This window comes from Protopterus annectens, chromosome 13.part0, assembly GCF_019279795.1.
Source record: "Protopterus annectens isolate FY-2018-M chromosome 13.part0, PAN1.0, whole genome shotgun sequence".
NCBI lineage: Eukaryota > Metazoa > Chordata > Ceratodontiformes > Protopteridae > Protopterus > Protopterus annectens.
The window spans coordinates 315,096,638-315,122,459 of NC_056747.1; the positions used below are offsets into that span (position 1 = coordinate 315,096,638).

Consider the following 25,822-nt stretch of genomic DNA (forward strand, 5'->3'; position numbering starts at 1 on the left):
GCAGAAATATCTCTTTTCAGGGGCTACCCTCAAGTACTGTTTGGTTAAATAGCTTGTTCATTGTTATACACTGTGCTAGATGGGTTTGTAAGGATCATGGAATCCCAAGACGCTGCCAGAAGGAATGCTTTCTCAAGTCATTCTATTAACCTGCAGGTCTTACTGTCACTTCAGGTGATGGCAGACTGAGATATCACAAACAGCAACTGTGACAGCACATAGGGAGAGATGTTTTTAAGGACCTTTTAAAACGTGCACTACAGTATCCTAAATACTGAGTGAAAAACTGGAAAGATAAAGATCACGCCTATCAGAATGTGAAATGTGAATTTAAACTCAACTGTCATAACAACTGACATTTGTAGCTATTTATACAAGCAATGTCTTATTGTTTTATTAATTCAGGTTTGCATAACAAGCAGCAAGATATGATACATTTTGAGTTGTTTGTTTTTTCTATGCACTGTGAAATTTTTACAGATACATCTGCTCATTACTGAGTTCTTCTGTCTAAGAACTTGATTATGACTAATTTGCTAGTTCCCCTTATAGGAGTCCACCGGGCCTTCTCTTTCATTGCTATCATGTGTCTCAAGACTAACTGAGTCCACAACCTACAGTATCCCACCCAAATACGGGTCTGAACAACATTGATATGCAGTTTCTAAATATCCTTAGCCAGATTGGTGGATACTGGCTTTCTTAGACAATATAGCAAATGTCTTATGTTCACATGCAACTGTTTAATCCTTGGAAAAAACAAACACAGTATGCAAGAGATATACATATGCAATTTCACTGGAGGCAAACTCCCACCTACAAACTAGGTTATCAGGATTACACACACACTGCATTCACCCCACAGTGTCTCCCACACACATAGGCCAATTTATGCTGAGGCACTAAAAAGGATTTTTCCCAAACCTAAAAGACCTCCTAAGCCTATAAACAGAAATGCCTATCCTCAGCAATCTCTAAAGTGTTGACCAAAAGTTAGCACCAAAACCCACACATATGCCTACACCCAGTTGAGCCTCAAGAGCAAAACCCATAAGGCAAACAAACAGATTACCCAGGACTTTTCCCAAATGTCAAAGCCAGTAATATATCCTTTATTAAAAGCACAAAAAACCTCTCTAGTGCCTCGGCATAAAAGCCTTCCAGGAGATAATACAATTGTTTTATTGGTTGATTAATTATAATTGATGTATCTTTATAAGAGATGCTTTTTCTCTGTTTGTATTATCTCCTGGAAGGCTTTTATGCTGAGGCGCTAGAGAGGGTTTTTTGTGCTTTTAATAAAGGATATATTACTGGCTTTGTCGTTTGGAAAAATTTTGTTCTACATTTGTGGTTTGGGATTTCTTCATGGCCAATAATTCTTCCTTTATACAGCTGCCCTGTATGTTTTGGGAAGAAGGAATTGAACATGGACAAACAACTATGGAACAATTTCTGGGCCAGCCTGGAGACATCAGAGAGGTGAGAGAGGTGAGAGATATTCAATTGGAAGGTACCTCTGTGCCCAAGAGCAATTATGTTAAAAACTGGGAACATATTTTAGTGGAAGGGGTTAAGAGAAGACCACATAACCCCTTTCAGTGTGTAGGTCGACCTAATGTGGCAAATGTTTCAGTGGAAATACAAGAGTCTTTGGACTCTCTTGAAAAATTGCTGTTTAAAGAGAACTCATTGCATTTTAATATTTTGAGTTTACAACATTATATTGACCTCGACATACACCAAGAGGGTTACGTTTTGTCAAATCAACCACGCCTTTTGATGCCATGGATGCTATTGATAAACAATTTGAAGTTAGGTGGGCATAAGCATCTCACAAATGTGTAACGGAATGGTTACACATTCTTATTGAAAGAGACACTGTGAAACAACGTAAAATAAAGAGAGACATAGAAATCTTCTGTAATAATCTGACTGTGCAATTCAATCCCGAACAGTTCAATCAAATATTGGATAGTTATAATGTAAAATTGGAAGAAGTCTCTAATGACATTATTAAAAGAAAAATCAACAAACTTGAAAGAGACATTCGTGATTACAACAGTGGCTATGCCTTTAAGAAAGTAGCTAAGCGTAAACAGCAGAAGCGGCAATGTGTGGGTGGAACTAATTTGAAACAAAGCATTTCTTTTGTATCTTCAGAAGCAATTAGTAGTATGGGTGAATCGGAAGAAGAAGCAGCTAATTTTCCGCCACTACCAAGACCACAGGATCCAGAATACCTACGCAACAATTTTTGGAACCAAAGGGACAACTATGCAAGAAAGAGAGGGTGAATAGACAACTATAGGGATGGACAATACCAGAGGTATGATAACCTCCAAAAACTGACTAAATATTAATGTTTGTAATGTGTTGCCATCATTGAAAGATGTTGTAAAACATATAGGAAATAGTGTTGTTATGAACTTATTGGGTCACAGTTTAAGTGAGTGTGAAATAGCTGTGTTAAACTGTGGCTTGAAGTTTATACCTACTGCCCTTCCTAGGAAGCATGTTACTCATATTGAAGTTTTTCAACTGATAACGTAAGTTGCATTTGTCTAATTTTTTCTGAAAAGAATGCATATATAGGAATAGAAAGCGACCAAAATGACCTAGAATCGAGTGAAAGTTTTTTTACATGTGATTCTTCTTCTCTAGGTTGTGATGAAACAAATGCTTACTGTTTGATAGATACTGCAAAGGTACCAACTAAAAGTACTTTTATTCCACCTTTTAGACATGAGGGAATTTTACATTTTTCAGCGATGGTACACCATTCAGTGGATAACCTTTTTGTGAAATTTTGGAAAAATAAAAATGTTATAAGTTACAATTTAAGTAAAAGGGAGTGGTTGGCTCTACAGAATTTGAGCAAAAGGAAGGATTTAGTCATTAAACCTTCTGATAAAGGTAACAAAATAGTGGTGTTACATTTTTCTCAATATTTACAAATGTGTATGAACCATTTGAATTTGAAAGATGTATATAAAATATCCAGTATTGCTGAATATGAACAAGCTGTTAGAAACTTTAAAGATATTATAATAACAGGTTATAGAGTTGGTTATTTGTCTAAAAAGGATATAGATGTTAAATTTAACACAGATAATTGTACTATGGCTAAATTTTATTGTTTACCTAAGGTGCATAAGGATTTAGAAAATCCACCAGGTCGCCCTATAGTGGCAGCTAGTAATTATTTTTTACATAACATTGGAATTATGCTGCATTGTTATCTATCTAAATTTGTAACAAGTTTGGATTCTTATATAAAGGATTCTTTTGATTTTTTTAGATAAGATTATGCATGTACCATGGGAGAAAGAATGTTATTGGATTGTGTTAGATGTTAAGAGCTTATATACAAGTATTAAACATTCAATAGGTATAGATGCTCTTGAATTTTTTTCTGGGAAATAGTCCAGTATCAAATTATATTATTGAATTACTGCATTTTAGTTTAGTTAATAATTTTTTTGAATTTAATCAGGTAGTATACCAGCAAATACAAGGTACAGCTATGGGGGCACCTTTTGCCCCCATGTATGCCAATCTGGTTATGGGTTATTTTGAAATTATTTTTTTATATAGGTTAATTTTTTTTAATAAGTATGTAATTCGTTATTTTAGATTTATAGATGATTTAACTTTTTTATGTAAAAGTGGTGGGGAGTTTATAACAGATTTTGTTAATTTACTAAATTCTAATCAGTTAGGTTTAACATTTGAAGGTTTGCAAAGTGGAAATTCAGTTGTTTTTCTGGATCTTGTATTGAAAGGCAATAGTGAAGAAAGAAAAATTAATACGAGTATACGTAGAACATTTGTTGATGACGGACATTTTCTGGATGGACATAGTTGCTTTCCGGCACATATTTTGAACTCTTTACCTTATGGGGAATTATTAAGAGTTAGTAGGTTATGTAATGAACTGTGGTGGTGGTGCTGCGGTAGCGTTGTTGCCTCACAGTTAGACATTGCCCGTTCGATTCTCAGTTAGAGCGTCTTCTGTATGGCGACATGCGTGAATAGGCATTCCTTCGTTGAAGGTTGTGCATTAGGCCCGGCAAGCCAGCACATAAAACTCTACTGCCAATCATTAGCGGACCAGAGTTCCACTGTGGCGACCCCTAACCGGGAAAAGCCGAAAGACACAAACAAACAAGTAGGTTATGTAATGAGACTGATATTTTAGAGAGATAAATTCTTAATTCTTGTCAGATGTTTAAAAATAGGGGATATACTATAGAAGTTATTAGACAGGCTTTAGAAAAACTATGTTCCCCGGAAATAGCTATAAGAAAGAATAATGAATATAGTAATAATTCATTGCAAAAAACAATAAACAAGACAGGAAATAAGATTTATTTTGTTACTTCATATAATGTACTTTCTGATGATATTATAGCGGTCATAAAATATTATTGGTCCTTCTTGACAAAAGGAAGATGTAAATTAAATAATGTATGGCATTCACCTTTGAGCTCATTTAAGAGGGGTCGTAATTTAAAAGACATGTTAGTTCTTGCAAGCTTTTCTTTACCGAGCATCAACATGAGCCATGAAATTGTAAGGGTAGGTACTTGGGCATGTGGAAATTGTTCAGTTTGTCCATATGTAGTTAAATATTTTGATAAAATTAACGGTATAAAATATAAACCAGTAACAGAGTATACTTCTAATGCAGTGGGCATTGTTTGCGCTCTTAAATGTCCATGTAAACTGTTTTATATTGGTGAGAGTAAGAGGTCTTTTAAGGTCAGATTGCAAGAACATATCCAAGATATTAAGAATAAAAAATTAGAAAGCCCTATTGCTTCCCATTTTAATGAAATGCATGGGGGGGCTTATGTAGATTTAAAAGGCTGTATTTTAGAACAAGTTACAGCAACAAATGTAATTTGTTTAAAAAATAAGCTATTGTCTAAAGAAGCAGTTTTATTTTTAAAGTATAATACTTTAACTCCTGGTGGATTAAACCAGGAATGTAATTGGAAATTTTTATTGTAAAGTGCTGATAGTATCAGCTAATTGTTTTATTGGTTGATTAATTATAATTGGTGTATCTTTATAAGAGATGTTTTTTCTCTGTTTGTATTACCTCTTGGAAGGCTTTTATGCCGAGACACTAGAGAGGTTTTTTGTGCTTTTAATAAAGGTTATATTACTGGCTTTGTCGTTTGGAAAAATGTTGTTCTATGTTTGTGGTTTGAAGAGACCAGATGGCTTAGTGGTTAAGGTCTTTGCCTCCAATGCACAAGGTACAAGGTTTGATCCTGACCTCCGACTAATGCCTGTTTGGAGTTTGCATGTTCTCTGTGTGTCTCTGTGGGGTTTCTCCCATGTTTGAAAAACATGCTGAGTGTTTCCATCTCAAACTCACCAATGAATGGAGCTGTGGGCAGCAGCACAGACTCTACATGGTGCCCAATGGGGGGAAGAGTTGTAAAAAGACCAACCGCTTTGAGCATCTATTATGGTGCGCAGTATCCTCAAGATAGGAGAACACGGATCACAAACTGCACGCCGTGGCAGGGCTAGCCACTCCACGGTGTAAAATATGGCTCTAGGTGATTCGGTCATGTTGACTGTCACCACAAAATGGGCATGGGTAGTTACCGGTGATAAGTGGGTTGAGGACCCGGCCTACTCTCTGACCCACGCCAGGGACCCATGCTAACGGTGGGAGGGGTATATGTGCCCCTATTGGCCAGTGTGTGCCCGCCATAAAAGCCCAGCAGCCCTGGGTCAATAGGCTACTGGCTGGCCGGTGTCTAGTTGCCCAGCCTGGGTTACCTGGGATAGCTCTGTTGAGTGAAAGCTGGACATAAAACCTACCAACCTGCCAAACATGAACTAAGAATTGCTACGCTTAATGTAGGTTCACTGACAGGACGCAGCTTAGAAGTGGATGACATGATGATACGGAGGAGGCTGGACATCCTATGTATCCAAGAGATGAGATGGAAGGGCAGTGCAACAAAGCCACTTGGCTTGGGATCCAGACTCTACTACTCAGGTGGTGGACAGGCTAGAAATGGTGTAGGAATTGTGGTGAGACAGAGGCTTCAGAAGTCAGTGAGGGATATCATCAGAATTAATGACAGACTCATGGCAATCAGACTCCAGTGTAATTATAGGACAGTATTCCTAATCTCAGCCTATGCCCCACAGCAGGGTTGTGATAGTGAGGAAAAGAGTGCATTCAGACAGCAGTTGCAGGACCTACTAGATAAAGCAGGACAACGTGAATTGGTGTTGATAATGGGTGACTTAAATGCACATATCGGGACAGTCAGAACAGGATATGAGGACTGCCTGGGTCCACATGGGTGGAGCAATAGGAATAAAGAAGGAGAAGCCATTCTAGACTTCTGTCTTGCAAATGGCTTGATAGTAGCCAACACATGGTTCAGAAAGAGAGACAGTCACAAGATCACATACAAGAGTAGCCAACATGCAACTCAGGTAGACTTCCTCCTAGTAAGGAAAAGGCACTGGGGTGAAATCCATGATTGCAAAGTCATCCCCAGTGAAACAGTCAGTTCACAGCATAAACCAGTAGTTGCCACAATCAGCTGCAAGCAGTGGTCAGAGAAGGCTCTAAGGTCAACAGAGACCAGGCTGAAGACCTGGAAGTTGACTGGAGAGAAAGTACAACAGTTCAAGGAATTACTCAGGGCTCCAGCACCCCAAGAAGAGGATGAAATAGGTGGAGATGAAGAAGAGTGGCGGCGCCTAAAAACAGCATGTGTTAGGACTACAGAAAAGATATGTGGCCGAGCCAGGTATGGAAATAAGGTACATAAGGAAAGCTGGTGGTGGAATGCAGAAGTGCAGGAAGTAATCAAAAGAAAGAAGTGCAGGAAGAAGTGGGAGATTGAAAAGACTGACCAAGCTAGGAAGGACTACTGGTTGGCTAATAAAGAAACTAAGAAAGAAGATGCAATAGCAAAGAATAGGGCATCAGAGGCACTCTATCAGCTTCTGGAAAGTGACTCAGTAAGGGGCACAAAGAAACTATACCAGGTTGCAAGGCAAAGACAGAAAGATAAAGAAGATAGTCAGATAGGGATTCCAGCAACAACCTGCTTACCAGCCCACAGGACATCAAAGGCAGGTGGAAGGAGTATTTCCAGCAGCTTCTGAATGAAGAAAACCCCACAGAAGCGGTACTGCCCCAGAAACAGCCTACAATGAGAATAGAAGAGGAGCCCAGCTTAGAAGAAGTAAGAGCAGCACTAAGGAAAATGAAGTCAGGGAAAGCAGCAGGCTCAGATGAGGTCACAGCAGATATGATAAAGATGCTGGGTGAGCTATGGGAGAAATGGCTCCTGAGGGTACTAATTGCAGTGTGGAGAGAAAGGCGTATTCCAGATGACTGGAGAATAAGCATACTCGTGCCAGTGTACAAGAACAAAGGGGACATCCACAACTGTGGACAGTACAGAGGCATCAAACTCCTACCACATTGCATGAAAGTTCTGGAGAGGGTGATTGATATGTTTGCATTGAGACAGATACTTGAGAAGAAACTAGAGAACAGGAGAGAGTCAAACTGGGCTTTCCTAGACTTGGAGAAAGCATATGACAAGGTCCCAAGAAAGCTGACCTGGGCAGTACTGCGGTGGTTTGAAGTCCTAGAAACATTGGTAGAATTAGTACAGGCTATGTACAAGGACCCAGTGACTCAAGTACGAACAGTGTTTGTCCTCACTGAGGGGTTCCCAGTGGGAGTGGGTGTACACCAGGGTTCAGCTCTGAGCCCACTGCTGTTCATACTGGTAATGGACTACATCAGCAAACAGGTTGGAGGGGTCAGAGCAACAAAGCTGCTGTATGCAGACGATGTGGCAGTACAGGCAGACTCTGATCTAGAACTTCAGCAAAGGATAGGAGAATGGAATGCAAATCTGAAGGCACATGGGATGAAACTAAGCACAGATAAGACAGTGGTAATGGCAGCAGATTGGGGAAATCAGAAGAAGCTGAGAATAGAGATAGATGGGAAGATAGTGGAACAGGTAAACAGCTTCAAGTATCTGGGAGGGGTGGTTGAGGAGAAGGGTAGTCTGAATGAAGAGGTCAAAGCTAGAATCAGAGGGGCTGCAGCCAACTGGCATAGAGTATCAGGTGTAGTATATGACAGAAGAATGCCAAAGAAGCTGAAAAGGTGTACAAGACAGTGGTGCGACCAGTACTACTGTATGGTACAGAAACCTGGGCAGTAAAGGCAGAACAGTTGAAGAAGCTAGAGGTGATGGAAATGAAGTGCCTGAGAAAGGTGGTAGGATGCACACTGTGGGACAGGCGAAGAAATGAGGACATAAGAGCAGATGCCAAAGTAGCTCCAATTGCAGAAAAAAATCAAAGAAAACAGATTATGATGGTATGGGCACATGTGTAGAAAAGCAGAAGACAATCTGGTGAGGGAGATTTGGGACAGACAGGAAGAAGGTAAGAGGAAGCGAGGGTGTCCAGCAAAGAGGTGGATGGATTGTGTGAAAGAAGATCTGCGACAGTCAGGCATGAGTGTTGAAGAAGGCAGGAGAGTGGCACTGAATCGAGAGAGTTGGCGACAGTTAATACGATACCCCGACCCCATGTAAATGGGAAAAAGGGGATGATGATGATGATGATGATGATGATGTTTGTGGTTTGAGATTACCCAGGACTCTTGGCATAGGGGACTCCATTACACAACACACAGATGGCCCACTCACCAGACTGCACAAAGAGAAGATAATGACTAATTGCTTATCTGGAACTAGGAGCCACAAAGTTACACATGCACACAGGTCACTATACTTTAGGTACCAGTATGATTCTATCACAGTCCATATGGGTGTTAATGACCTGAGATGTACTTCCTGGATTATATGAAGACAGACCTTGTTGATCTCTCTTAATATGTGCCTCAGACAGGTATGTGCTTTGCATTGAGCAGTATGCTACCTTCACCCAGCATGAAATCACAGTTATAGCAGAAGATGATTGACTTCAATAATTGACATAGTTTCTGGTATCTTTTCGGGGGGGGGGTTCAATATATGTCAGCTGACAGAGTGGAAGAGCATGGTTAACAGTCCATGTTGCTTTGCAAAGGATGGTCTGCACCTGTCTCTCTTGGTCTTCTAAATATTGGCTAAAACTTTATCCACACGCTTAGAGTCTTTCTAGGCAATGCCAAACTGACAAACCTGCTGACATAGCAAATAAAACCCAAAGAAACCCAAAGGTATTACTGCTGAATGATAGGAGCCTGAACAAGACACCCCATACCCTACAAGCTCTCCTCACTCTGGAGAATATAGACATCTGTGCCATTACTGATATATGGTTTAAATCCACAGAAAGTACTTTGGCAGTGCAAGACTTCAGTGCCTTGTACACATTTAGGACATCAGCTGCACAGACAGGGACAAAATGTAAAGGAGTCTTAATCAATATTAGCACAAGTATAACTCTAGGTTGGTTAAACAGGACAATTCCCTGGAATTTATCCACATGCAAATAACCATAGACAAAGTCTTATAACATATCCTAGGAAGCTATGGGTCACCCTTTATGTCCCTAGAATCCCATAGCTCATACCTAGACCTACCAGAGATGCTCACCATTAAATCAAATACCCTATTCATGGGAGACTTTAGCTACCCCTCTACATTGACTCATACTCAGAGGCATAATAATTCCTAGACTTTATTAACACAAATACCCTTTACCCGATAGTGTACACACATACTAGAGGTTCAAACATACTAGACCTGGTACTCACCAATATGGGAAAATGTTGCATCATCCAGTGTCACATCATCACTAGTGTCATGGGAGAACAATGCTGTCTCCCAAAAAAAAATTAGCTCAGTAAACCCAGCAAGCCCTGTAACAGTTAGGAACTTTTCCAAAGCAAACTACATCCTATTAAGCAATATTTTTTCAAAACTTGATGCCCCTCCCAACCCTGAGTTCACACCCACTTATGTGGAATTGTTCACAGAGACCCTGTGCAACCATGTAAATGGCTGCATTGAGGGTGCTGTACCTACTAGAAGTAAGCCTCACCCAAACTCTATAAACAAACCACATTGGTGGAATCCAATCCTTATTGGAGTATATTACAAAAGGAAAAAAGTCATGGCTAAAATCAGGAAGAGCAACTCCCATAATGATAGAAGCTCTCTAATTAAACTAAACAGGGAATTCAGAGGACTAATTAAGTCCAACAAGGCCAATTATGAGGTCAAGATAGCCTCACAGTCTAAAGATAACCACACAGCCTTCTAGAGCTTTGTCCAAAACCTCAAAGGCAGTAAAATCAGTGCACTGGACTGGTGGTTAATGGTGCCACCTTCATTGAACAGAGCAATATAGTGAATGTTCTGGCTGACAAATTCAGCTCAAACTTCACCCCTCACTTCTCTCCTACTTCCCCCCATGAAATACTAAACATGACCCCTGCAACTATTAACAGGGAGCAGGTTCTGGTGGTGCTTGCTAAGGCCAAAAAACACAGCCTCAGTGGGCCCTGACAGTATCCAGGGATGCCTCCTAAATAGCTTGAAACATGACATATCAGGACACATTGAGTCAGGTTTCAGCTACAGCCTCAAAATGTACTTTGTACCACAAGTATGGAGGACTGCAATGCTTATACCACTTCACAAATATGGACCACCAACCAACCCTGGAAACTACAAACCTTTTAGTCTGACTAGTCTAATACACAAAGCCATGGAACAAATTATCATGGAAATGATCAACAAAGATTTAGGCAACCCTCAGACACTGAACCCAACCCAGCTTGGCTTTGTCAAGGGAAGATCATGCTTACTATACCTGGTGGACTTTTTTGAGAAGGTCAGCAAGGCAATGGATGAGGGGAAAACAGTGCATACTGCCTACCTGGATCTGGATAAAGTATTCAGTACAATACCCCACTCTGGTATAGTTGTCAGACTCACTGAACTGGACATAAACCCCTACATAACTTGATGGATTGCCAGCTGGCTCACAGACAGGACCCAGGAAGTAAGGATTGGTGAAACCACCTCCACTAAGAGATCAGTCACCAGCAGGGTACCTCAGGGGTCCATGCTGTGACTGCTCCTATCTGGCATCTACTTCTTGGAGGTAAAGGCTAATGTTAAGGGCCTTTGGCTAAACAATTTTGCAGGTGACTGGAGATTGGGAGCTATCATAAATTCCCCCTCCAGTGGCACAAACATCTTACAAGAGGATCTAACACAGACAAATAAATTATGCCAAAGTCATGGATTAAAAATCAATACCAAGAAATGCATTATAGTACCTTTTGGAAAACTGCCACCGAATTACTCCATGAATAAGATACTGCTAAGACTTGACCCAGTAGTCAGGGATCTGGGAACATATGTAGACAGTAATCTGGCCTTTGACCAACATGTGGCCAAGATAGTAAGAAAATCATTCTATGTCGCCCAACTTATAAGTAAGGGCACAGCATCCAGGTTCAAGCAAGGAAGTCATAGTGCCACCCTATTTAGCCCTTACCGGACCTATCATTGAGTATAATGCCCCTTTCAGCTTGTACCTGACCAGACATATGCAACAGCTGGAATGCCCACAAAGGTTCCTTAACAGGAAAAGCCAGTGTATAAACACATTGTACTATACAGATTACCTTAAAGTCCTATATCTATACTCAGTTTCCGACAGGTTGCCGAGAGATGATATGTATATCTGGCATACAAAGCATCCTCAGATCCATCTCTGATGGACCTTTTGTACATCTACAAAATGAACAGCATCAGAACCAGTACATCCAAGGATTTAAATTTTGATTTTGACGTAAGTAAGACATGTTGGCAAGACAGATATGTGTCTCAGAGGATCCCCATGCTCTGGAACAGGCTCCCCATCTAGATGAAGCAATGTCCATCCCTAATACTATTTAAGCAAAACATTGACCAATGCAATGAAAATGGAAATTCACCCCAGATCTGGACCCTATGTCTCTGATTGACAAAGGCAGACAGTAATGCTCAAACTAACACCCTTCCTCCCCATAACCTCTAGAAACTTCCTAACTAACATAGTCCCTTCTAATAAATGCCCATGATATAGAGGGACACAGTTGGCTTGTATTGCATGCCTAAGCTTATAAAGTCCCTGATGGTCATTAGCCTAATATATACATATGAACTTGTGAACAGCATGTCCGAAATAATGTTGTTGTGTAGAGGTGTGAAGCTCTAACTATGTTGCTGATGACTTTGTGATAAGTGCTGTGTGCAGCAAAACGGTATAATATCCCCCACCCACAGTCAGTCACACCACAACAATATATCTTGCCCACTACCCATTTTCACACAGATTTCGTTTGTTCACTATGTAGGAACAGTAACTCACTGGTACTTCTCAGTAAGTTTTTAAAGCAATAACCCTCCCTCCCCACATTCTATATAGTACCCCCAGGTCATTGGTTCTGAAGTGTTACTTTACATTTCTGGGCACTGAGTCCTAGCAGACAGTGCTCTGATAGCCCCCCAGTCCTTCCCAAGTCCAGGTGGGACTAGCCTTATGTTTCTTACTATCACCATAGCCTTATTGTCATTGGTGAAGATATTTGCCTTATTATTTATGCAAAAAAAAAAAAAAACATCTGACATATGCAGATGACCAAACTCAGTACTGATCCCTCTGCATCCCAACTGGTTACCTTAAATGTCTGACAGTGCACACTCACCACTACACATGTGCCTCCTACTGCAAGCCTTATCTCTACCCTGTTAAGTTTTCTCATTCACTTCCTGTGGCATTATATATTAAAGATGAAACTGAAGCCCAAGTAGACTGCATCCAATGGTTGTCCTTTCTCCACTATGTGACCATCACCCTGTAATAGAATTCTATTATGTTTGACTTACATGGCCTCTTACTGGCAAAACTGGCAGACTGCTTCAGGCAAAGCACCCTTCAGCTCTGTCTGTTATTATCCTTCACATAATTCTTGTTAAAGAAGCTAAACTAGCCAGGCTATTCTTTTGTGTATCCTTCCCTGCTATTCCTTTATGAAAATGACACCACACTGAGCTTTTACCAGTCTTTTTGTACTATGTTATCTTTTAATGACAGGTTGTAATGCTTTGCCAAGGACTTCTGTGGTATGAAAGCATTTTTTTTTAGCTTCAATGTGTGCATCCAGTATAGTAAAGTAGATACTTGCTCTGTTTAACTTCACGTTGTTGGTTGTAATGCTTTGCTAAGGACTTTTTCAGTACATCAGCAATTCTTTTAGAGCGTTAATGTGTATATCCTTTACAGTGAAGCAAATACATGTTCTGTTTATAACTTCACATTTTTCGACCAAAGCAATTATTGTTTTTAACAAATAGTATAGTCTGATTTGATACTAATTATATCACCATCGATTTGGGTGGATTATGTTTGATGCACTGTACTTAATATGGTACATGATGACCAAAATTACCTGATGGTTTACCCTGTGAGGTAGAAGTATTTAGGTATTATGTCTGTTGTTTCAAACATCATTCTGTCAAGTAAGTTGTATAGCTCAGCTCTTGTATTTACATTTATGGTGTCATCTGTTTACTTGAGTTGCTAGTCATTTTCTTACCTAGATTATACCATTTCTCGTGTACATTAAGCATTTGGTATGTTTTAATGGGCACTGTCTTGGATTAGTTACTAAAGCTCTAAACAGCTGGATGCCATCATGAACTGCTGACTGCTGATGCCTTCCTAAACATGAAAAACAGAAAAAAATATATATTGCATTTTTTTTCTGACCATAGCCATGTTCATATTAATGACTTGTGTAAAATATTTTTGAAGGTAGTGTCACCATAAAGCCTAGCAGCACTGGGCCAATAAGTTACTGGTCTGCTGGTGTCCAGTTGCCCAACCTGGGTTACTTGGGATAGCCCTGTTAGTGAAAGATGAACATAAAACCAGTCAACCTGACAAACATGAGCTAAGGATTGCTACACTCAGTGTAGGTTCACTGACAGGTTGTAGCTTGGAAGTAAATGGCATGATGGTTAGAGGATACTGGACATCCTCTGTGTCCAGGATACAAGATGGGAGAGCAGTGACTGGACATCCTCTGTGTCCAGGATACAAGATGGGAGAGCAGTGACTGGACATCCTCTTTGTCCAGGATACAAGATGGAAGAACAGTGCAGCAAAGCTACTTGACTCAGGATCCAGAACCATCTACTTAGGCAAGGAACAATCTATACATGGTGTATTAATTGTGGCAAATGAGAGGCTTCAAAAGACAGTGAGAGATGTCATCCCAGTTAGTGACAGATGCATGGCAAACAAACTACAGTGCAAGGATATGGAACTATTTATAATCTAAGCCTATGCCCCACAGCAGGGTTGTGATAGTGAGGAAGAGTTCATTCAAGCAGCATTTTCTAGACTAGCTAGATGAAGCAAGATAGCATGAGTTGATATTGATAACGGGAAACCTGAATGCACATATCAGGACAGACAGAACAGGATACGAGGGCTGCTTGGTTCCACCTGGATGGGGCAACAGGAATAAAGAAGAGGAGGCCATTCTAGAGTTCTTTCTGGAAAAGTTGCATGGTTCAGCAGGAGAAACAGTCACAAGTTTACAGACAAGAGTGTCCAACATGCAACTCAGATAGAGTTCCTAGTAACCGAAAACACAGCAAACCTGTTGTTTAAAAAGTAAGATGCAGCCGATGCCAATGAGGAGATGTAAAGCAATACCAATAAAATGCTTATAGCACAAAAACCAATACGAACAGGAAGCCACCACACGTTCCTTCTTTAAAACCGCTTTATTGACCTAGGTTTCGTCCATACGAACTTCTTCAGAATACATACTGTTATCTCAACACAAGGTTTATATATGATTTAAGCCATTGAATAATTACTTAATTAAAGCAATTAACTTTCAATAATAAGTTCTTAAAAGGGAAATTACACATTTCATAAGATGGAATCAAATGTACCAACCATATAAGTGTATATAAAACCCAATGTTCAATATAAGTTGTATGTATACACAATATGTTAAAAATTAATAATTATACTAAAACTGAATTAAATATATACAACAAATTAACTTAATATACTATACAATATCATAAAATATATGTATATATACCCTATTATACAATATCTGTATTTTTACTTATGTATTAAATACTATCTTGTATGTGCATGAAATATGATATATAATATGTGCATATGATATATGTAATATAAATATATATGTATAATATTGCACTTCACTATTACGTTGTATTGTAAAAAATTATACCAATATAACAATTTTCTACATATGTTGTTAGTATACTTAAATACATAAAGTAACATTAATCCATAAAATGGATTAAATAATAATGTTAAATTCAATAGTTAGAGCATATTTAAAAACTACTAACAAAGTTACTACAAACATCCTATTATTTGATGTTATTATGTACATTCTCCACCATTTAGACACTAGAAACAATATTGATGTAATAAATTTTTAACATAAATAGAGTCATATATATAACATATAATGATGAGTTGTTATATATACATAACACATCAACTATTTCCCATAGACTCTATTCATTTTCAATAATGGCATAATAGTCAAATATTCATTTATACCTGGTGGATTGCATGAATTCAGACGTATCTGCCATTTCAATTCTTCCATGTCTAAATGGTGTATTGTTGTTTTTCCTTGCATGTCATGTTTAACTTGATCAATAATCATAAATTTAAATTTATGTTCTTTATTTTCAGTTATGTGTCTTGCTAAAGCATTAGTACTTTTTTGATGTCGTATATCTAAAAGATGTTCTTTTATTCGTTCTCTGAATTGTCTTTTTGTTTTTCCTATATAGAAAGCTTTACATTGTTGACACAGAGCCGTATATACCACATTTGATGTTAAACAATTATAATGCCCATTATCCTTATATTACAACCATTAATTATCATTTCTGTACCTGAGCCATATATGTAACTACATATAGTGCATATTCCACATTTAAAATTACCTTTGTTTTTGTTACTATATGTGTTATTATTTCCTTTATTCTCTAAAATGTTTTTGAAAGATGGACTCTTCTTGTATACAAATTTTATATTACCTTGAAACAACTGTCTCCAAATTTTTTCATTCATAAAGAACTCCCAATTTTTTCTAATTATATTCTCTATTTCTTTAAAACAATCATTATAATTAATAATATACAATGGAACATTATTATAATATTCTTTCTCTGTTATTCCTTTATCATCCGATATTATTTTATTTATAGAACCAGTTTTTAATATTGCAGTGTAAGTTCCATTTTTCCTCTTGTTTAATATTTCATTGTATATTCTAACACAAAACTGTTCAGGATATCCTCTATTCATGAATAATTGCATAATATATTTCAGTTCTTCTATGAAATCTTGTTCTTCACTTACCATTCTGGCTGCCCTGACCATCTGCCCTTTAATTATGGCTTTTTTCTGATGGTCAGGGTGCCAACTATTAAAATGCAAATATGCATTAGAAAAGGTAGGTTTTCTATGTATTTTAGTTTTCAAGTTATTAGTTTCTTTATCATATATTATATCTATATCCAAAAACGTGATTTTTTCCTCATGGACATGATATGTAAATCTTAAAAATCTTATTGTATTATTTATATATTCCAAAAAAGTTTCCAAAATGTCTTTTTCTTGGTCCCAAATAATAAAGATATCATCTAAGTATCTTGTATACATAATAAGATGTTTGTGAAAATTTGTCTGAAACAAATAATTATATTCCCAATAGCTCATTATAAGGTTTGCATACATGGGGGCACATGGTGCCCCCATGGCTACTCCATGCATTTGTTGATAATAACTTCCTTCAAAGTATATAAAGTTATTCTTCAATACAATATCCATCAAATTTATTAAAGTGTTAATTTTATCTTGTTCGTATAAATGTGTCTCAAACAATTGTTCTTCAAGCCATATCAGGCCAATATCTTGTGGAATCGTAGTAAACAGATTTACAACATCAATTGTTACAAAGGTGTATTCATTTTTCATGTTTATCTCTTTTAGTTTACTCAAAAAATCCCATGAGTCCTTTGTTATATATGTAAAACATTTCATACTCTCTTTGAAAAAATAGTCCAAGTAGTGACTTATATTACATGTTACACTTCTATTTCCATCCACTATGGGTCTAAATTCCAAATTATTAAGGCCTTTATGTATTTTTGGTATTCCAAAGATACCACTAATTACTGGATGTTCATTTTGTAAAAATTCGTGTTCATCTTCTGTAATTTCCCCTTGGTATAACATATCATCCAGTAATACTTCAATTCTTTTAAACGCTATGTTCACTTGGTTCTTACTTATTTGAGTATAAGTATCACTTAATAACATGTTAGTCATATAAGAACTATAATCATTATAATCTAGTATTACTATACCATTGCCTTTATCTGGCCTCATAATTCTTAACTGCAAGTCATTACTAATATCATTAAGCATTTGTTCTTCCTTTTGACTCATGTTTGAATTCTTTTTATATTTGTATTTTTTGTAAAACATTCTTACATCATATTCAGTTCTTTTTTCAAAATTCGCTATTCCTTCATTCATTGGTGGATTGAATAAACTAGGTTTTATGAATCTTTTATTTTGCTGCCCTTGAAAATCAATTTTATTATTAAAAAATGATTTTAGATTCAATTTACGTGAGAACAATTTTAAATCCAATATAGTATCTACTACTTTGCCTTTTGTACAAGGAATAAAATTAAACCCTTTAGAAAACAAATTAGCATGTTCCACGGTTATATTCCTTGAAGAATAATTATATACCTTGAAGTCCTGTTGTATGTTTGTCACTATATTAGGGTTACTTAAAAAAGTACAATCATTGACATCAGGTACTAAGCTATTATTAAGTTGTGTAGTTGCATTTGTAAGTTGCATTTCCATACAATTCTCATTGTTAACCCCATAAATATCTGGATTACAATCTATATAAAAGTTAACCATGTTACTACAACTTTCTTCATTTTCATGTACATATGTTTGTTTGTCATCATTTGTAAAATAAACATTGTTGGTTCCTTTGTTTAAGTCATTTTCATTAAATTCATATATGCTCAAATCCAATAATGCTTCATTAGTTATATAACCAAAATTATCTAATATAAACTCAGGTGTATTGGAATTGTTGTTATTGTACAATGCACTTGAAATATTGTCATCAACTACTAAGTTAACTGCACAATTCAAATTACTAATAGAAGAAACCAATTTTTTATCCCTATCTACACATGTATCAAACTTAATACTATTATGCGATGCACATACAATATCAGTATTCAATACTATTTCTGCTTCAGAATTTGAATTACTTAAAAAAGGCGCCAAGTTATTACTTATATCTACATATTCAACGGAATCAATAATGGTGTTTGAACAATGCATACTCACATTATAATGTTCTGTACAATGTCCTTGGGGCCATTGAATATGAAAATAATCAACCAAAGTGTTCTTTTTGTTGATGCCCACCTGTTTCAATGCGACCGGAGCTACGTTTTCCGTTTTCTCCCTGTTGTGTATTGACCCAAAAAAGTTTGTTTCGGTTTGGCGCCCTTTTGCTCAAATTCGTGTTGATTGCTATACCCGTTTTGGTTCCTCAATCAGTTAGATCGTCTGACCCCTTCTTCTGTATTATCCTCACGCTCATTATGGATATTCTCCTCATCTCCTTCGTAAGGCGAATTGACGTCATCTACGCTCGCCAAAAGGTGCTCGGCATGTTGGTTACCATGGTGTTGACCCTTTAGGTTGCCAGATTTAGGATATGCTTGTTGTTGTGCATATCTATGTATATCGCGTTGGATTTTAGCATTTTTCTTTTTAAATAAAATGTCACAACTGTTGGTAACATCAGAAATAATATGTGTATACTGGTCATATGAATGTTCAAAAAGAAGATCTTTGGAAATATTGTGGTTTAGTTCATCTAGTTGGTTTAACAGTTCTTCTATTTTTATACCATTATGTTTGACCATAATTTCCATCAACCGGATACCACAGTTATCAACCAAGGGGTTGTGATAGTGAGGAAGAGTTCATTCAAGCAGCATTTTCTAGACTAGCTAGATGAAGCAAGATAGCATGAGTTGATATTGATAACGGGAAACATGAATGCACATATCAGGACAGACAGAACAGGATACGAGGGCTGCTTGGTTCCACCTGGATGGGGCAACAGGAATAAAGAAGAGGAGGCCATTCTAGCGTTCTTTCTGGAAAATTTGCATGGTTCAGCAGGAGAAACAGTCACAAGTTTACAGACAAGAGTGTCCAACATGCAACTCAGATAGAGTTCCTCCTAGTAAGGCTAGGGCATTGGGGGAAAGATGAAACATTCAACCCACAGCATAAACCACTGGTTACCACAATTGGCTGCATGTAGTTATCAGAGAAGACTAAGGTCAGCAGAGGCCAGGCTGAGGACCTAGAAGTGGACTGGAGGGAATGCACAGGAGTTCAAGGAATTACTCGGGACTTTAGAGCCCCAAGAAGAGAAAGAAATAGATGGAGTTGAAGAAGAAGAAGAATTGCGGCACCTCAAAACAGCATGTGTGAAGACTACAGAATAGATATACGGCAGAATCAGGGATGGAAATAAGGTACATAAGGAAAGTGGGTGGTGGAATGCACAAGTCCAGAAGGTCATCAAAAGAAAGGAGTGAAGGAAAAAATGGGAGAAAGAATAGGTGGACCAGGTTAAGATGCAATACTGGTTGGCTAACACAAGGATTAAGAAAGGAGTTGCAGTAGCAAAGAGCAATGCATCAGAGGCACTCTACCAGCTTCTGGAAAGTGACATAATAAGTGGCACAAAGAAACTCTATCATGTTGCAAGGAAAGATAGAAAGATAAAAAAACTAGTCATCAGACACTCTCTATGAGTGATGCCAGCAACACCCTGCTCAACAGTCCAAAGGACATCAAAGGCAATGGAAGGAGTATTTCCAGCAGCTTCTGAATGAAAAAAAAAAATCCCACAGAAGTTGTACTGGTCCAGACACAGCCTACAGTGAGAGAAGTTGAGCTCACCCTTGAAGTAAGAACAGCACTTAGGAAAATGAAGTCAGGGAAAAACAGCAGACTCAGATGAGGTCACAGTAGATATGATGCTGGGCGAGATAGAGGAGAAATGGCACCAGTGTGTATTCATCATTGTATGGACAGTGAGGCATATCTCCAATGAGTGGAGAATAAGCATTCTAGTCCTGGTGTTTAAGAACAAATGGGGCACTCTACTGTGGGGCAGTCTATAGGTATCAGACTTCTGTTACACTACATGAAAGTGCTAGGCAGGGTCATTGATAAATGCATACTCAGAGTACTATAAAGCAAGATGAGAGATGGGCAGTTCAGATTAGGGTGCTCTACAACTGACTAAATATTTTCAGTGAAACAGATAGTGGAGTAGAAGCTGTAAATGAGGAGAGAGTCAAACTGAGCAAACAGTTAGTGTAGAAGAAGCTGGAGATGAGGAGAGAGTCGACTGGCCATTCCTAGACTTAGAGAAAGTGTATGACAAGTTTCACACAAGAAATCTAATTTGGGCAGTCCTGCAAAGGCTTGAAATCCTAAAACCATTGGTAGAATTAGTGCAGGCTACGTACAAGGGCCCAGTGACACAAGTACAAAGAGTACTCAGACTCAGGGAGGTTCCCACTGAGAGTGGGTGCCCATCAGGGTTCAGCTTTGAGGCCATAGCTGCTCATACTTGTGATGAACTACATTACAAAACAGGTCAGAGGGGGAGATCAACAAAGCTGCTGTATGCAGACAATGTGTCATTGCAGGCAAACACTGCACAAGAACTTTAACAAGTGATAGGGGTGGGAATGCAAAACTGAAGGCCTATGGAATAAAACCGGGTACAGAAAAGGCAGGGGGAGTGACAGTAAAGGGGGGACTCAGAAGAAGCTGAAAACTGACATGGTAAGGAAAACAGTGGATTAGGTTAACAGCTTCAAGTGTCTGGTGTGGGTGAGAAGACAGGAAGTCTGAATGAGGTTTACAGAGCTAAAATCTGAGCGGCTACAGCCAAATGGCACAAAGTGTCAGGATGTAGCCTGTGACAAAAGAATGACAGAGAAGCTGAAATGCAAGGTGTATAAAACAGTGGTGCAACTACTTTTACTGTATGGCACAGAAACACGGGTAGTGAAGACAGAGCAGCTAAGGAAGGTTGAGGTGATGGAGATAAAGTACCTGAGATGGGCAGCAGGAGGCCTACTTTGGGATGGCTGAATAAATGAGAGCATCAGAGCAGAAGCCATAGTAGCCCCAGTTGCAGAAAAGATTAAGGAGAACAGATTATGGTGCTTTAGCCACATGTGCAGGAAAGCAGAGGGTGATGTGGTAAAGCAGATTTGGAAGAATCAGGAAGAAGCCAACATATGGATTGCATTAGAGAAGACCTGCAACAGTTAAGCATGACATTCAGAAGAAGATAGGAATGTGGTTCTGAAATGAGGGATGTAGTTACAGTTGACATGACATTCCAGATTCATAATGGGACTTCTGAAAGACCAAAACCGGTCATGTAGTTTTACAAGTTAGGTTATCTGAAGGAACAAAGATTAATAAAGATAAGATAGTGAGATAGTCCTATGTGGGATGTGCACTATTTGGGCTAACATGTGTGGGATGAGGGGTAAAATAGGAAGAATATTAGCTGGGAGCAGTACAGGGGCATAGCCAATTATCATTTAAATAGTCTTTCATGGTAGTTTTAATTGTGGACGTGTTGGGGGTTTTAGTTATCTGTTAAGGAAGGGTTTCCAATCTTTGGCTATTTTATGGGAGTAGAGGGAGTCTCTGTGATAGTTGTGAGACTGAGTTATTTTTAGCATTAGTTTGTTGGATGACCTGAGGAGTCTACAGTTTGTGTTTGGCGTGATTAGATTTGATAGAGCTATATTCTCTCTCTCTCTCTCTCTCTCTATATATATATATATATATATATATATACAAAATATATATTTAAATATTTTGAACTATGCACATGGATACTTGAAATTTCAATAAATTATTCTATTCTAAACTTAATATATATCCAAACTATGTGGGGGGCTACACCCCCCACACACCCCAAAGTGGGGGGTGGTGCCCCCCCCACTATATATACTAACTCCAGGGTCGCATTACAGTGGGGAAAAGGCCATATATATATATATATATATATATATATATATATATATATATATATATATATATATATATATATATATATATATATATATATATAAAACTTGCAGTGAAATGTGAATCGAGTTTTCAGTGAATTGAGCTTTCAGTGATTTGTGCACAGTCATTTGACTTTTCAGTGAAATGTGCTTTCAGTGAATAGTCCTAGACCCATATATATATCCGTATATGCACATGTATATGTGTGCAGATATATAGTATGACGGTTCTTGCCAGGATAGTACCAAAAGTGTTGCAAATATGTAAATTGTGTGGCTATAAGTATACTTGTTGCTGTGAATATTGTAAATGTAACTATTTTTTGAGAACAGGGTGCAAATAGAAGTCTTACTTTAATTCAGTCAACCACATGGTGTATTATGCATGCCTTTGAACTTCTCTGGTTAAGAATTCTGGTTAAAGCCAAACATAATGGGGGAAAGAGGCCCAAAATCACAGACAATTTTTTTAAATATTACTGTAGCTCACTTAAAAAGTTAATAGAACAAAAGGTTTTCTGTCAACGTGCATTTTATAAGCAAGAAGAATTATAAAAGTATAATGTCTGGCATTTCTGATTGACTGTAATCTTCAGTGATTTACCAGGAAATCAGAAATGTTATGGGGTATAGGGCAAAAAAATGAGGCCTGGTATTTGACAGTGAAGGTTCCTAGGGTTTTGTGAATGAAGTCAGTTATCCAACACACTGGTATATAAAAAGGAAGGCTGTAAACCTCCCAGTGCAGAGAAACTGGCCTCTCTTGAGGATAGATCCTGGGCCTAGAACAGTGGTTGTGAGTTAAGTGCTGCAAGGAGATCTTGTGGAAAACACTTGAATTAACTTTTGTATTTTTTTTACCAGGAAATCTGGACTGATGAGAGCTATTGGAAAGCATTTACAAACTTGATATGAAAATCTGTCCCTTTTGTATGAAACTGTAATAAAAAAGGTACTTTCTTCTGTTTACTTGCTTATTTGAGAAGAGTCTACACCACTGTTTTTTTTTTTTTTTTGCGTCCTAATAAAAGTTACATTTATTTTATGGACTGATAAAAGTGGTGCATTTCCATAAGCTACATTATATGTAAAACTTCTTTGCAGCTGCCACACACAGATTAGAAAGATGTTCCTCTATGGTATATTATCTCTTAAAATGACAGACATAGGTGAAGATAATAATTCATTTTTTTTTTTTTGCAGTACTAATTATTGCTTCCTTTTATTAATTACTCTTTTATATCCAGAAAAAATATTGCTTTATGCAAAGATGTGAGAACCACTACATGAAGGAATGCTGCCTTTTACAATGCAGTGAATCTGTGGCCTGTATTTTCTATCAGATAAATTGTATGCTATACATTCACCCCATGTTTCTGTAATGTATGGTACAGGTTTAGATTAGATTACATTCTTGACCTTGAAAGGAAGTTCATGCATTCCATGTAGGTAATGGCCCTGCTGAATCCTAATAAACTGCTGATATCTTGTACTGCGTGGAGTAAGAGGTAAAATTTAATTTATTCACCACAGTTAGTATTCATCTTCTTCAAGTATTAACCCTTTGGGATTACTGACATAAAATGCATATAAAAATGTGGTTGGACTTCGTCACATACAGGAGCAAGCTAAAGAACATACTCACTGAGCTGACTAGTAATAAACTAGGGGGAAGTGAATCAGTATTACAATGTTAATGCTATGTCCTGCTAATGAACATCATCCTTTAGACCTGAGTTTGATTCCATAAACCTGCATTTGCAAACTGATACTGAGCTAGATTTATGTGGATAGTACTTTTGGGTCATCCCCTGAAAAGAAACACTGGGGTCTGGTGAGCTTGCCTAGAAAAACAACTAGATACAAGAGTGGATAAGATAACAGTAGACGAGAAAAATCAGAACAGATTTTTTTTCTGTCACAAAGTCAAGCAACATAATACCATTGGGCTCTACCTTCATCATACCTGCCTTACCACATTGTGGCCTAACACCCGTTTTTTTGTCTTACTGTGCCACCCCATAGCAGCACATCCTGCTGCTCTGAGCTGTACAATGCTACAGTATATCTTTGAATAGTTCATGGGTTCTAACAGCTGATTTGGCACAATTTAGAGTGACTTTTTTTCAGAATCATGAGAAAAAGCATTAAAATACAAACAAGTAAAATAGACAATGACAGTGGTGACTGAAATAGTAGCGTCAAGCAGTTGAGTTGCTCAAATCGTAGTAATGAACATCAGCACAGAATATCATCTACCTGATCTAATTAACATAGCTCTTTTATTTCACTGATTTAATACCTTATTTAGCCTAGTGCAGGCTGGCAATTTTTAAGCGCACCAAAGATAGCATAACTGGTTTACCATCATTTTACTGAATGATACTTGGTTGAGTCATCGTATCGTCAACTCACTTTTGCGAAAAGTCATAATGCCGAATTCTAGTATACCCAAAATAAATACTGAATTCAAAATTCCCTACCACTCTGGACCTCAGAACAAGCATTAACATGGGTCGAGAACGGGGCGAGATTTGTCAGTCGAAAATATCAGTGTTCAGCATTTCCATCATTGGGTTTCCGGACTTCACTCAAGTTGGATTCGGATGAGTGTGATTCACACCAGCATAACCATCTGTGGGAATGATTAGGGGTGGCATACACTATTGTCAGTCATACCTGCTCTTGTAGATACCTCATGTGGGATGATGAAGGGCAGAATATCTCAAATATTGAAGTCAGCCTCACTGAGGAGGCCCAAGCAATTCTGAAAATACTGCATAATTGACATTAACTATTCAGTATTGTATACAAAATAGGTGCATTAGATTGAAAATCAGTAGTAGGAGCAAAACAAGCCAAATCTTGATTATTCAAAAAGTGTGTGTGTGTGTGTGTGTGTGTGTGTGTGTGTGTGTGTGTACATATACATGCATGCACGCGCACGCACACACACACACACACACACACACACACATATATATATATATATATATATATATATATATATATGGGTTCACTTTACATGCTCGAAATGCTAAAATATCGACTTTTAGAATTTCAAGACTGTAAAGTCGAACGGATGCAAACCGCGAACCCGGAAATGTTGAATGCAGAATGTCAAACCCGCGGTACGGATAGTGCTTTAGGCAAGTGTACTTTTTTAGGGTTTTGGGAAGAGTTTGCATGTGTTTGAGTGTGTTGGGATGTTTGAGGTGTGGGTCACGGTAGGTGTTGTGCAGTATGACTGTGCTAGAGTTGGGAGTGCTGGTGTTTGTGTGTATGTGATGTGTGTTTGTGCGGCGGTATGTAGAATGTGCAGTGCTGGGTTGTGTGTCTTATGGACTGTTGTGCAACCTCGGAGTTAGTATATATATATATATATATATATATATATATATATATATCAGTATGGGGGTGTGGGGATTGCAGGCTCCCACATGGGGGGTGCAGGGGGGCTTGCCCCTCTGCAATATATTAAGGGTAGGTGTGTGTATGTGTTTGGTTGTGTGTGTATGTTATATTTGTAGTAGGGAAGTGTTGGG

The 25,822-nt window shown here is 38.0% G+C and overlaps 1 long non-coding RNA gene across 2 annotated transcripts in view; it reads left to right on the forward strand.

The window, feature by feature from the left end:
• The window catches only part of LOC122787286, a 138,065-nt gene that overhangs the window by 71,712 nt on the left and 40,531 nt on the right, over positions 1-25,822 (forward strand). Inside the window, exons 2-3 of one of the 2 annotated variants that reach the window (XR_006362559.1) lie at positions 2,164-2,329; positions 23,142-23,223. This is a non-coding gene — a long non-coding RNA (uncharacterized LOC122787286). Of the gene's footprint in view, positions 1-2,163; positions 2,330-23,141; positions 23,224-25,822 lie in introns of those variants that run through there. The other variant, XR_006362558.1, reaches the window with a different exon arrangement.